This window comes from Echinops telfairi, unplaced genomic scaffold (genome assembly GCF_000313985.2).
Source record: "Echinops telfairi isolate 266 unplaced genomic scaffold, ASM31398v2 ScPeMD7_34;HRSCAF=130, whole genome shotgun sequence".
NCBI lineage: Eukaryota > Metazoa > Chordata > Mammalia > Afrosoricida > Tenrecidae > Echinops > Echinops telfairi.
The window spans coordinates 2,064,478-2,078,276 of NW_022103931.1; the positions used below are offsets into that span (position 1 = coordinate 2,064,478).

Below are 13,799 nucleotides of genomic sequence, written 5' to 3' on the forward strand. Positions count from 1 at the left end.
TAGTCATGTTCGCTTTTTTTTATTTGCTAATTGGAAACTTCTCTCCTTTTTCTTTGGGGTGAGGGTCATTCCACCTAAAGTACAAAGAAAAATTTTTGTTTCACTGATCCTTTGCATTAGTTTTTTATTCTCTATTCCATTTATCTCTGCTCTAGTCTTTATTATTGCCTTATTTCTACTTGCTTTGCCTTTTGTTTGCTCTTCTTTCTCTAGTTCCTTAAGGTGAAAACAGGTTACTTGTTAAGCTCTTTCTATTTTGTTTATTGAAGTAAATTTCACATTTAAAGTGCACCATTTAAATAGGAGTCAAAATGGCGTCCAAGTAGAATAACCCACCAGGCGCTCTTGTTGCTTGACCAGAAAATTAAGAGGTAAGGAGACCAAAACTGGGAGGCTGGGTGCTGAAAATAGATTCGGTGTTCTAGGGTATAGTTCAGACCTCCCGCTGTGATTTTCACCCACAAAGAAATTTGAGAACTTGCTGAAATGATTTAAGCTCACTGTGTCTCTCTGCAAGCTCCAGTAAACCTATGCCAGGTCCAGTAGGATGGCATCCACCACTCCTTCCTGCACCCAAAATACAAGACCTACAACAAGCAATTCCCAGGCTGCTGTATAGAAATGGTCATAATCCCAGTCTCATGGAGAGCCTCTGAGAACTAGCCACAAGACCTCACACCGGAGTTCCCCTCGCTGCTATCCTCCCTGGTCCTGCAGTCCAGGAATGTAGTGACTAAATCAGGGATCCCCTTTCCCCCTCTCCCCAGCTCCATGCCTGCCACTGTGGGTAACGATAGATAATTAGATAATCATTTGCACCAATTGAAGAGACACTGGGATATTTACCACCAAATAGGGCAACTCCACCCTGAAGTCAACACACTGAAAACAATTACCAAGATAGCATTGCCTCAGAGAAAAAGGGCAAGAATGAAGCTCCACACACAAACACACCACACTTATATGAATGGAGATAGGAAAACACCCAACACAAATGGTACAAGATGACAGCAATAAATCCACAGATGGTGATAAATATTCAGAATATCAACAGCCTCAACTCACCCATTAAAAGACAAAGGTTAGCAGATGGACTCAGAAAACATAACCTATCAATCTGTTGCATGCATGAGACACATCTTAAGCTCGCAGACAAAAATGGCCTAAGAACAAAAGGCTGGCAAAAAATATACCAGGCAATTGACAAATTAAAAACATCAGGAATTGCAATCCTAATCTCTGACAGAATTGACCTCAAGTTGCAAACCATAACAAGAGACAGGGATGGGCACTATATAATGCTCAAAGGATCCATAGACCAGGAACCAGTGAGCATAATAAATATATACACGCCAAATGAGAGGCCCAGGAAATTTTCCCAACTATCCAAAAGATGAAGAAAGAAATCACAGACTCAACAATCATAGTAGCTGACTTTAATACACCATTATCAGAGAAAGATAGATCACTGGGAAAGAAGCTCAGCAAGGAGGTTACAGAGCTAAACACTACAGTTAGGTGACAGGACCTGATAGATATTTACAGAGCTTTCCATCCAAATGCAAAAAAAAATCACATACTTTTCAAGTGCACAAGGCTCATTTTCAAAAATAGACCACATGCCGGGACACAAGTTGAGCCTGAGTAAATTCAAACACATACAGATTACTCAGATGTCCCTCTCAGACCACCACACCATAAAGCTGAAGATCACCAGAAGGATGACCAGAAAAACAAGGGCAAACAATTGGAGGATGAATAATGATCTTCTGCCGCATGAATGGTTACTGGCCCAAATTAGAGAGGAAAGTAGGAAGCTTCTAGAAACTAATGAAAATGAGAATACAACATACCAAAACCTACAAGATGCAGCAAAAGCAGTTGTCAGAGGAAGTTTGGTACCAATTAATGCATATATCAAAAAAGGAAGAGAGAATTATGACTGATACACTATCACAAAACCTCCAGCAACTAGAATAGTCAACAGAACAACCTCCCCACTGCAATAGCAAAAGAAAGAGATAGTAAAAATCAGGGCAGTGTTAAATGAGTGGAAAGACGAGAACAATACAAAAAAATCAATGAGGCAAGAAACTGGTTCTTTTAAAGTATCAACGGAATCAACAGACCACTGAGAATCCTAACCAAGAAAAGGAAGGAGCAATCATCAGTAGCCAGGTGAAAGATGAAAACAGGGAAATCACAAGGGACTGGAGTGAGATTAAAAGGATAATCACAAAGTACTATGAAAGTCTGTATTCTAATGAATTTAACAACACAGAAGACAAGAACAAATATTTGGAAAAACAATCCCTCCTAGATTATCACAGATAATGGTCAAAAACCTCAACTGAACCATAGCAAAAGAAGTAGATATGGTTATCAAGAAACTACCAACAAAAACAGTTCCCAGACCAGACAAATTCACAGGAGAATTCTACCAAGCATTCAGGGAAGAGCTGACACCGGTCCTCAAAAAATTATTTCAGAGCATAGAAAAAGATGGCAAACTCCCACACTCATTCTACTAAGCCAGTAAAGCTTTGATACTCAAACAGGGCAAGGATCCCACAAGACTAGAGAACTACAGACCAATATCTCTAATGAACATAGAGACAAAAATCTTTAACAAAATACTGGCCAATAGAATAAAAAAGAATATAAAACATATCACTCATCATGATCAGGTAGGATTCATTCCAGAGATGCAGGGATAGTCCATAAATATTGTTTGCCACATTGATAAGAAAAAGGATAAGAATCACATGATAATATCAATAGATGCAGAAAAAGTATTGGACAACATTCAACACCCATTCCTAATTAAGACACTCAAGAAGATATGAATGGAAAGAAAATTCCTCGAGTCAAGATACAAGCTATCTAGGAAAAGCCAACATCCAGCATCATAGTCAATGGAGAAAAGATGAAAACAATCCACTGAAAAAGGGGAACAGAGAAGGGTGCCTCTTGTTCCCACATCTATTCAATACCGTACTGAAAGTCCTAGCTAACAGCATAAAGCAACAGAAGGACATTAAAGGTATCCGGCTGGGAAAGGAGGAGATGAAATTATCACTATTTTCAGACAACATGATTCTATACATTGAAAACCCCAAAAGCTCCACAACAAGAAGAGTATGTACGGACAGCGATAGAGGGATACAGAAGAGTGGCGGGACACAAGATCAACCAACAGAAGTCTATTGGTTTGCTATACAGTGAACCCTCGCCACTTCGCGCTTCAACTTCTGCGGCTTCACTCTATTGCGGTTTTTGCGTAACAGCACCCACTGCCTACACCCGCTCCTTCAGAGGAAAAAGACGGCGACCCACCTGTAGAGTACATCCCTTAAGTCATTTCATAGGCTATTGATTACAGTATTTGTAATAACTATGTATAATAATACTGTATGTGAAATATGTAATACTGTAAACTAGATGCCATAAATAATATAATAAATAATAAATGATAATTGTAACGTTCAAAATGTTTTACTGTATTTCCCTTTTTCGTTTAATAAATTGGGTAATATGAGTGTAATGGTGACTAAAGGGTGTTTATTCATGTCCTCTATGCTCTGACTACGAAAATATTTGATTTACAAATAAGGAATCCTACTTCGCGGAATTTCATTTATCACGGTAGGGTCTAGAACCGATTAACCGCGATAAACGAGGGTTCACTGTATATATCAGACAAGACCATGGAAGAGGAGATCAAGAAGGCAGTACCATTCACAATAGCCAAAAACAAACTGAAATACCTAGGGATATACCTAAGCAAAAAAAAAAGACATACAAGGAAAACTACAGGACTCTACTACAGGAAACCAAACATGACCTCCATAAATGGAAGAATATCCCATGTTCCTGGATTGGAAGACTCAATATAGTAAAGATGTCAATCTTACCCAAGGCACTATATAAGTTTAACACTATCCTGATTCAAATACCAACAACCATCTTCAGAGAATTGGGAAAACTGACCACCGATTTCATATGGAGAGGGGAAAAGCTCAGAATTAGCAGAGAACTCCTCAAGAAGAAGGGCAAAGTCGGAGGGTTTGCTTTACCTGACTTTAACACCTACTACTCAGCCACAGTGGTCAAAACAGCATGGTACTGGAATAATGACAGATACACAGACCAATGGGGAAAAACAAACAAACAGAAAACCCAGAAATAAAACCATCAGCATTTAGACACCAGATCTTCAATAAGGGCCCCAAAAGCATCAAGTGGGCAGTAGATGCCCTATTTAACAAGTGGTGCTGGAATCAATGGATAACCACTGGTAATAAAATGAAACAAGATCCTTACCTCACCCCATGCACAAGAACAAACTCAAGGTGTATCACAGACCTAAAAGGAAAACCCCAAACTATCAGGACCATCAACGAAGGAATGGGGTCAAACTTAAGAAGCTTGGCTCAGGGAATACATAGGCTAACTGCAATAAGGAAGGGAATACATACACAGTTTAATCTGAAATTGATTAAGTGAAATATACTCAGGATAAACACCTGTGTGTATGTCAAAAGAAGTCACTAAGAGAGTAACAAGAGAGTCCACAGACTGGGAGAGGATTGTTAGCAATGACACAACAGACAAAGGGCTTATTACTAAAATCTACAATACCCTCCTAGCCTGCAAAAAGAAGAAAAACAGTTAACCCTGTGAGCAAATGGGCAAAATACCTGAAAAGGAGTTTCACTGGGGAGGAGACCCAAATGGCCAATAAACATATGAGAATATGCTCCTGATCATTATCCATCAGAGAAATGCAAATTAAGACAATCATGAGATACCACCTAACACCCTTGAGGATAGTCCAAATCAGAGAGCAACAAATATTGGAGGGGATGTGGCAAGATAAGAACTCTCCTCCACCGCTGGTGGTCATGGAGATACATACAGCCTCTGTGGAAAGTGGTCTGGCAATATTTAAAGCAAATGGAAATTGGGCTACCTTATGACCCAGCTATCCCTCTAGTGGTCATATACCCAGAAGAGGTAAGAAAGAGACCACAGCCAGTCATCTGTGCTCCAATGTTATTGCGGCGCAATTCACAATTGCATAGAATTGGAAACAGGCTAAATTTCCATACATAGACGAATGGATTAGAAAACTCTAGCACATACACACAATGGAGTACTACACATCACTAAAAAGCAATAATGGTTCCATGAAGCACAGTGTTTCATGGGAAGAGGTGGAGGAAATTATGCTAAGCAAAGTTAGCCAATCACAAAAGGACAAGTACAACATGAATCCACTGAGGTAAGTATAATCAGCACAATAGGTATAGAAGAAAAGCCACTCACCTCACACTATATGTGTTGAGGTACAGGCAGTCAGGTGGGGGACAAACCAAACCCAAGTATGTACATATTATTCCAACACAAAAAAGGGGAAAGAAGGGAGAGAAAAGAGAGGAGGTGGGTAGGGAGACGATGACACTGGGGGAGCAAGGCACTAACCCACCCAGGGGGAAAGTGTTGGTTATGTCTCCACAAAATTGAGAGTGTACATGCAAACACCACCACGGTGCACCAAATCTTAAGGGCAATGTAACCACATGGAGCAATTCATGAACAGAGTGGGTTACAGGGCGGGCCCCAATCAGAACAAAACTGACCCCCTCCCTAGAAGTATATACTATACAGGCAACACTAACCCTACAGTTTAGGGAGAGGGACTGGCCTGCCACTCCCACATGGAAGTACACCAAGAAGAAAAAAGAGAGAGTGAGGGTCTAGACCCCATACTGGTACACCAAGCTCTGAGGATGATGTCCCTACATGGAACTACTAAGGCACAGAGAGGACTTTAGGGCTATAACAGCTCGAGACATGATGTCCCCTCGCTGGAGCATACTGCAACAGAGGACAATCCTGGGGACACACGATGGGAAGTTAGTCTGGTCTAAACACCTCAAAGAAGGAAACATAACAAAGAAGAGAACATAACAGATCCACAATGGGAGCAAAACAAACCCACAAAGCACCTCAGGACCCCCAAAATAGACTTCAGGCTAGGAGTGGAAGTTCCCCAAATCCCCTAGGACCAGAGGGAGATAGTCATAAAGATCAGTGCTTTTCATAAATTATCAATGCTTTTCAGGTTTTTTGCTAGTTAGTATTATTCTTCTTCATAATTTTTATCCAATTTATTGTTTTCTTTTTGTATTGTCTACATTATTGTTGGTTTGCCTACCTATATAAGATAGACATGGGAAGCAAGCCCAAGGAGAAAGCAATGGGACCTAAGGTTCCAGAGGGACTAGGGGGCCTAAGGTTCTGGAACAGGAGAAGGAGGCAGGGGAAGGGAGCGATGAGCAAACAACACCACAGACAGGGGAACAACTAGAAATTAAAATCAGCAATGAGGAGAACGTACAGATCCTCAGGGTGTTGGAGCAACAGTAATCTAGCTGAGAGGAGTTACTAAGAGGCAGAAGAAAGGCAAGCCTGATGGTGGGAAACGAGGAAGGTAAAAGGAAGCAGTAAAGATCTAGGAAGTGAAGCTATGGATAAGCAGCTATGGATACATATAGCTGTGCACTTATGTAAACATATTAATTCCTAAAAATAAAGGTATTGGCATAGGCACATATATTTATAGGGCAATGTATTCAGGAAGTGGACAGACTTTGGGTCTCTGCTCAAGCCCCTCCCTCAACACTAGAACACTTAATTCTAACAACCTGCCATTCTGTGATGCTCACCCTCCCAGCAATATCGCTGAAGACAAAATGGGTGCACACGTAAATGTGGTAAAGAAGCTGATGGTGTCCACCTGTCAAAAGATACAGCGTCTGGGGTCTTAAGGGCTCAAAGCTTAACAAATGGCCATCGAGCAAAGAAGCAACAAGCCCACATGGAAGAAGCACACCAGCCTCTGAGATCATGAGATGTCGACAGGATCAGGTAACAAACATCAGAAGACCCAAAACAAACAAACAAAAAGAACCATGTTGTTGAGAACGAGGGGGTTTGGAGTAGAGTCCCCAAATCCATCTGTAGACAATGAGGCATCCCCTCACAGAAGGGTTGCAAGGAAGGGATGAGTCAACCAGGATGAAGTATAGCACCGATGAAGCACACAATATTCCCTCTGGTTCCTTGAGGCTTCCTCACCCCCCCCATTATCATGACCCCATTCCTGCCTTCCACTGCCATCTGGGCCAGAGCATTTACACAGGTAGAATCAGGACACACAGAATCCAGGTCAGATAAACCCCTCAGGAACAGAAATGTGATACCAGGAGCATAGGGGGTAAGGTGGGGAGAGGAGGTGGGAGGGAACCACAGGGGAAGGGAGACAGCGGTTGATGTATGATTTGAAAGTAACAATAATTTATAATTTATCAAGGGATCACGAAGGCAGGAGGGTAAAAAGAGGAGCTGATACCAAGGACTCAAATAGAATGTAAATATTTAGAAAATAATTATGGAAACATATGTACAAATGTGCTTCATACAATTGATGTATGGATTGTTAAAAGACCTGTGAGAGCCCCCAATAAAATGATCTTTTAAAACGAATAATAATTAAATAAAGTGCATCATTTGTTGATTTTCAGTATACTCAGAAAGTTTCCAAGCCATTCGATAAACAAAGGAAACAAGCCATTGCCGTTACATTGGCTCTGACACCTTATAATCCCATCGTAAATCCACTCAATTGGGTCTGTGTGGTTGAATTCTTTTTCTTGAATTATAAATAAATCATTTTGGGGGGCTTCTACAGCTCTTATAACAATCCAGACATCAATTTTATTAAGCACGTTTATACATATGTTGCCTTCATCATTTAAAAAATATTTTCTTTCTGTTTGAGCCCTTGGTACGGGCTCCTTTTTTTCTCCCTCCCTCCCCCACCATCCCACCCCCATGGACCCCTGATAAATTATAAATTATTATTTTCTTATCTTACACCACTCGATGTCTCCCTTCATCAACGTTATTGTTGTTCATCCCCCTGGGGACGGGTGGTGGTGGTATTATATGACATTGTAGTTGGTTCCCTGTTTCTCCCCCTTCTCCCCCAACCCTCACCCTACCTTAATGCTATCACTCCTCCCATTGCTGTTCCTAGCTGCCCTCGATTCCATATGTCCAGAGCTTTTATCTGTACTAGTGAACATGCTCCAGTCTAGCCGGATTTGTAAGGTAGAACTGGGGTCATGATAGTGGGGAGGAGGAAGCATTACAAAACTAGAGGAGTGTTGTGTGTTCTGTCGGTGCTGTGCTGCACCCTGGCTGTCTTGTTCTTTCCTTGTAGCCCTTCTGTGAGGGAATGTCCAATTATCTACCCGATGGGCTTCGGGTCTCCACTCTGACCCCCATTATTTGCATTGATATATTTGTTTCTTTGACACCTCGTGATCACACAGGCTGGTGCTTCTTCCATGTGGGCTTTTTTGCTTCTCTGCTACATGGCCTCTTGTTTAGCTCCAAGCCTTTAAGACCCCAGACGCTATATCTTTTAATAGCCAGGCACCACCAGCTTACTTCACATTTGGTTAAGCACCCATTTTATCCTCAGCTGTCCTGTCAGGAAGGTATCACAGAATGCCAAGTTATTAGAACAAAGTGTTCTTGCATTGAGGGAGTACTTGAGTAGAGACCCAATGCCCATCTGCTACCTTAATGTTTAATATTTAAACATATGTACATAGGCCTTTATCCCTATCACTTTATATTCATGTATTTACATATGTGCATGCCTAAATTTATGCCCCTATAAATGTTTTTTGCCTCCTAGTTTTCCCCTCTATTTCTTTTTACTTTCCTCCTGTCACACTAGCATGTTCGACCTTCATTCGACTCTCAGTACTTTCTCTTGGCTACATTGCACTTGATCAAACCCCATTGGGCATTCTCCACCCTCCTCACCATCAATTTTAGATCTTTTATTCTTCCCTTGTCTCGGGGTTTGTTTGCTCCCCCCTCCCTTTCTCCCACCTCCTCCTCTCCCATGCCCCCAAGAACCTTCATCCCTGTTGTTTTCTCCTCGGGATTGGTTATCCTACCTATCCTATGGATAGACATGAGAAAAAGAAAGAAAAAAGGGAAAAACAAACAAACAAAACAACACACACAAAATCCTCAATCCTATAACTAGTTCCAGATGTGTTTGCTGACCCTTCTGAATGTTTCCCAATCTGGTCTGGTGAAGTGCCATGCCCTGCCCACCCATTCCAAGGTCTATTTTCAGAATTCCTCGGGTACTTCATGGGTTTGCTTCCCATGTTATTCTGCTGCGCTCCCTTCATGATTCACTCCGGTGGAGGTGGGAGTGGGGGGGGAGGCCGGGAGCGGGGGCAGTGTGTGTCAGACCAGGCACAATTCCACTCCGTGTCTCCAGTGCTGCTCCCCTGGAACCCTGTGGGTCAGTGAGCAGACGTTGTGTCTCATGGTGGAGCCAACCCTAAGGTCCTCCCTGTGTATTGGCTGCTCTGAGCCAGAATGTCGACCTCAAGATTTGGTGGGCCAGCTTGCGGTTCCCACCCCCCCACTTCTTATTTATCTATTTTAACATTGTATTGAGGGCTCTTACAGCTCTTATAACAATCCATAAATCAATTGTATCAAGCACATTTGTACATATGTTGCCATCATCATTTTCACAACATTGTCTTTCCACTTGAGACCTTGGTATCATCTCCTTCCCTGCCCCATCCCTTGTGGCCCCTTGATAAATTATAAATTATTATTATTTTCATATCTTACACCGACTGCTGTCTCCTTCCACCCACGGTTTCTGTTGTTCCTCACCCTGGGGGGAAGTGAGGTTATGTGTTGATCATCCTGATCAGTTCCCCCTTCCTCTTCTCTGCTCCCCACCTTCCCCCTGCTCTCCTGCTATCGCTACTCCCATTCTTGTTCCTGGGTGTGGTTGATTCCTTTATGGAAGCAAACATATTACTGGGAGGAGGCTCAAGAATTTAAAACCTCTCCACTTCTCCCTCTTGTCCCTCTCCCAAGAAAGATTTCAGATGTGAGACAAAATTCAGTCAAGAGTCAGAGAAAAGGTGTGAACAGACAGAGTAAGCTTATGGAAGGGGAATACTTTGGAAAAGATGTCCAAAGGTCCCTTAGCTAGTTAGCTAATGGTAGACTTGCTGCCAAAGGCTGGCTTTCTGGCACGTCTTTCACTATTGGCTGGTCCTTTGTGGTGTCCCTCTTCCATCTTCTGGCACTGTATGCACCTAGTACCCCAGACTCCATGCTGTGCTCTTGTCTCTCACCCCGAACTCGAGTCTATTAAGTTATTGTGTGGGTTGTGTTGAACATCCTGTCTTTCTTCCTTGGGCATTTCATTCTCTCCAATAACTCTGGTCTCTTCCGTGATAAGAAAATGTACGCATTCTATGCTGCCCTTCACCTTCCTTTATGCTGGAGAGGTTTATGTAGAAGCCTGTCTCCACCCCTCTTTTGCATTTTAGATACCTGCCAGTTTCCTTCCATTTATCACCTCTTCTGCCCTTGTCATTTTCTGACTAGCTAACACATTCCCCACAAGTGACACCATACAAATTCTTTGGGAAGTTGGGGTGGAGGCAGGCGAAGATAATCCTTCTGTAATGATTTCTTGATTACAAGGGGCATAGAGCTGAGCTCTTTTTTTTTTTTTAACCGCTCAGCCAGTTTGTTGTACGGACACACACGGCTCAGGCCTTGACTGCGTCCTTGCGCAGTGGGTCCAGCCGCTCCTTCCGCTGCTGCGTCCTGGTCTTCAGGCTCTGCTCGCGCTTGTTGAGGCAGCGGCGCACGGCCCGCGTTTTCTTGGGCCGCAGATCCAGGGGTTTGTCCTTCTTACCCTCCTCGAACTGCCTGCCTGAGGTTCTCCTTCTGAGTCTGGTTGATGACGGCGAGAACGCAGCAATGGATTTGCGGACAACTTGGATTTTGGAGAGCTTGGACGCCGCGCCGCCTGTCGCTGTGGCCACGCGCAGCTGCGACAACTGCACCTTCAGGTCGTCGAGCTGTCTGAGCAGCTCTTCCTTCTTGCCGCGAAGGTCCCGGGCTTTCATCTTGGCCATGGCTGAGCTTTAGAATCTTGCCGCCGCCTGCTCCGAGGCCGAGGGAAAGAGCTTGTTTTATAATTTTAATAAATCATTTTATTGGGTGCTCTGACAGCTTTTATAACAATCCATAATTCAATTGTGTCAAGCACATTTGTACATATGTTGCCACCATCATTTCCAAAATATTTTCTTTCTACTTGAGCCCTTGGTATCAGCTCCTCTTTTCCCGCCAACCACCCCCTTCCTCCAAACACATGAACCCTTGGTAATTTATAATTTTTTTTATTTTCATAGTTTACGCCATCCGCTTTCTCTCTTCACCCACATTTCTGTTGTTTGTCCCCCTTGGGGGGGAGGGGTGCTGTACGTCGATGACTGTGATCTGTTCCCCCTTTCTCCCCTGTCTCTGCCCACCTCCCCTTACCCTCATGGTATTGCTACTCTCATTATTAGTCCTGAGAGGTTTATCTGTCCTGGATTCCCTGTGTTTCCAGCTCTGATCTGTACCAGTGTACATCCTCTGGTCTAGCCGTATTTGTAAGATAGTGTGTTTCGTCGATGCTGCACTGCGCCCTGATTGCCTTGTCCCTTCCTTGTGACCCTTCTGTGAAGGAATGTCCAATTGTCTACAGATGGGCTTTCAGTTTCCATTCCAACCCCTTTCATTTGCATCAAAATGGTTCTTTGTTTTGGTTCTTCTGATGCCTGATACCCGATCCCGATGACACCTGATCACACGGGCTGGTGTGCTTCTTCCATGTGGGCTTTGTTGCTTCCCTGCTAGATGACCACTTGTTTAACTTCAAGCCTTTAAGACTCCGGACACTCTATTTTGTAATAGCTGGGCACCATCCAACTGAGCTGATTTGAAAGGCTCCATTTCTATTCCCTGTCTGGGCGCCAGCGGTTGAGGGGAAAGCATCTGGGTGGTAGCAACTTGGTCTCCGGAGTTGAGCATCAGGCTGGAATATGTTGACTGCATGATCTTCTGTAACCTCAGATTCTAGTCTGGAAGAGACAAAGTGAACACTAAACCACAAAGTCCAAAAAGAAGCACGTGAGTAATAGAGCTCACGGGGCCCAGGGAAGTAGTAACCAGGAGCCCCATGACCAGACATCCAACTAGTAGCTCCATCCCCGTGCAGCCTGGGCCTGTCCAGGAACTGGTGAATATGTTCTTGAACGTACCCTGTTTGGTTTACCCAGAAGCAGTATCCTTCTTTGAGCATGGCACAAATTCTGCCTTGAACTGCTGCAGCATGTCTAGTCCTCACTGATTCTGGAGAACAACTGCGATAGGGAATTGACCTGTGCCTGCATTGTCGGTGATCTTGATATAGAGTTATGCTAGTTGAGTACTACATGAATTCCTCTGTCGGGCCCAAAGCCACAAGGGGAGGTGGCATGCTTCCTCAGACCGGCCCAGTGACTCTAGGCATATCCAGCATGCACGGTTCAAGAAGTATTTGCCAGCAGATTCACTGCTGATTGTACTGAGGCAATGAAAGGAGATTTAGCTGATGTGGGCGCAGTGCAAAGTAACAAGAAAATGCTCCTTATATAGGTTACTGTCATCTGGCCTTTAAAAGAATACTCGCAGGTTTTCCAGTGGCTCACAGGTACAGTTATTGTCCTTTACCACACTGGTTTCAGATTGTGCAGGATGGGAAGGTTTCGCTCTGTAATGGTGTAACCACCAAGTTGGTCCTACGACCTTATTGGCTATGGGACTGAAACTCTTCACTGCATGAAGTCCCTTCCAGTGTGGGGAGAGTTGGGATGCTGGAGTACCTTCCTCCAGCTGCTGACTCATACTTGGTAATCTAGCTTGTATAATGGCTTGAACAGCTTTATCCCTGGAGCATTTGTTGAAATGTAGTGAAAGAGGTGACAAACCAAAGGGCTCAGTGGAGTTCTATTTCTAGAACTCTATCAGTTGTTATGAAGGGTCTTCCATATAAAGCCTCAAAGGGGCTGAGCCCTGAGCAAAACGATAGGAATAATTGTTTTCCTGTAAATTTTGGTGACTTGTCTTTTGAGCATTTGATTAGTTCTCTACTTTTCCTGATTATTGATTAGGGTTTCTAGGCTGAGTGTAAACGCCAAGTCATGCCCAGAGCTTTACTGATTTCTTGGGCTATTTTCAAAGTAAAGGTGGTGCCATTGTCACTCTGCAGGGACTGGGACAGGACAAATCAAGGAATTACCATATATACTTGAGTATAAGCCGACCCGAATATCAGCCGAGGCACCTAATTTTACCACAAAAACTGCATTTAAAATGTGCCGAAAATCTTGGCTTATATCCCCCAGAAGAATTTATTTCAGAGGACAGCACCGAAGCTGCAGCTCAGGGAGAGGGACATGTCTGATCAGAGCACATGGGAGCAAATGAAGGGGGAGGAAGAGAGAGTGGAGCACATCCTGGCCCACCCAGCCTTGAGAACAATATCCCCGCTCAGAGCAGCCAATTCACGGAGAAGAACATATGGCCAGCCCCACTATGAGTCACGACATCCCTCACTGATCCATAGCCCTACAGGTGACAACACTGGAGACACAATGTGGGAATTGCATCCAATCTGATCCCAACACACCGAGGCAACACACTAAGGGCATGCAACAGAACAGCAGGGGAACAGAGCAACGAAGTCCCCAGGGAATACCAAAAATAGACTTTGGGGCCAGGGCTTGACACCCCATCAGACTCAACCGGAAAACACTCCGAAAGGCCAACAAACAGTCCTTGAACTAACTACA

At 43.6% G+C, this 13,799-nt stretch overlaps 1 pseudogene; it reads right to left on the reverse strand.

Annotated features, from left to right (window-relative positions):
• Positions 1–10,682: 10,682 nt before the first annotated feature.
• On the reverse strand, positions 10,683–11,054 carry LOC101641270 (annotated as a pseudogene).
• Positions 11,055–13,799: the final 2,745 nt, after the last annotated feature.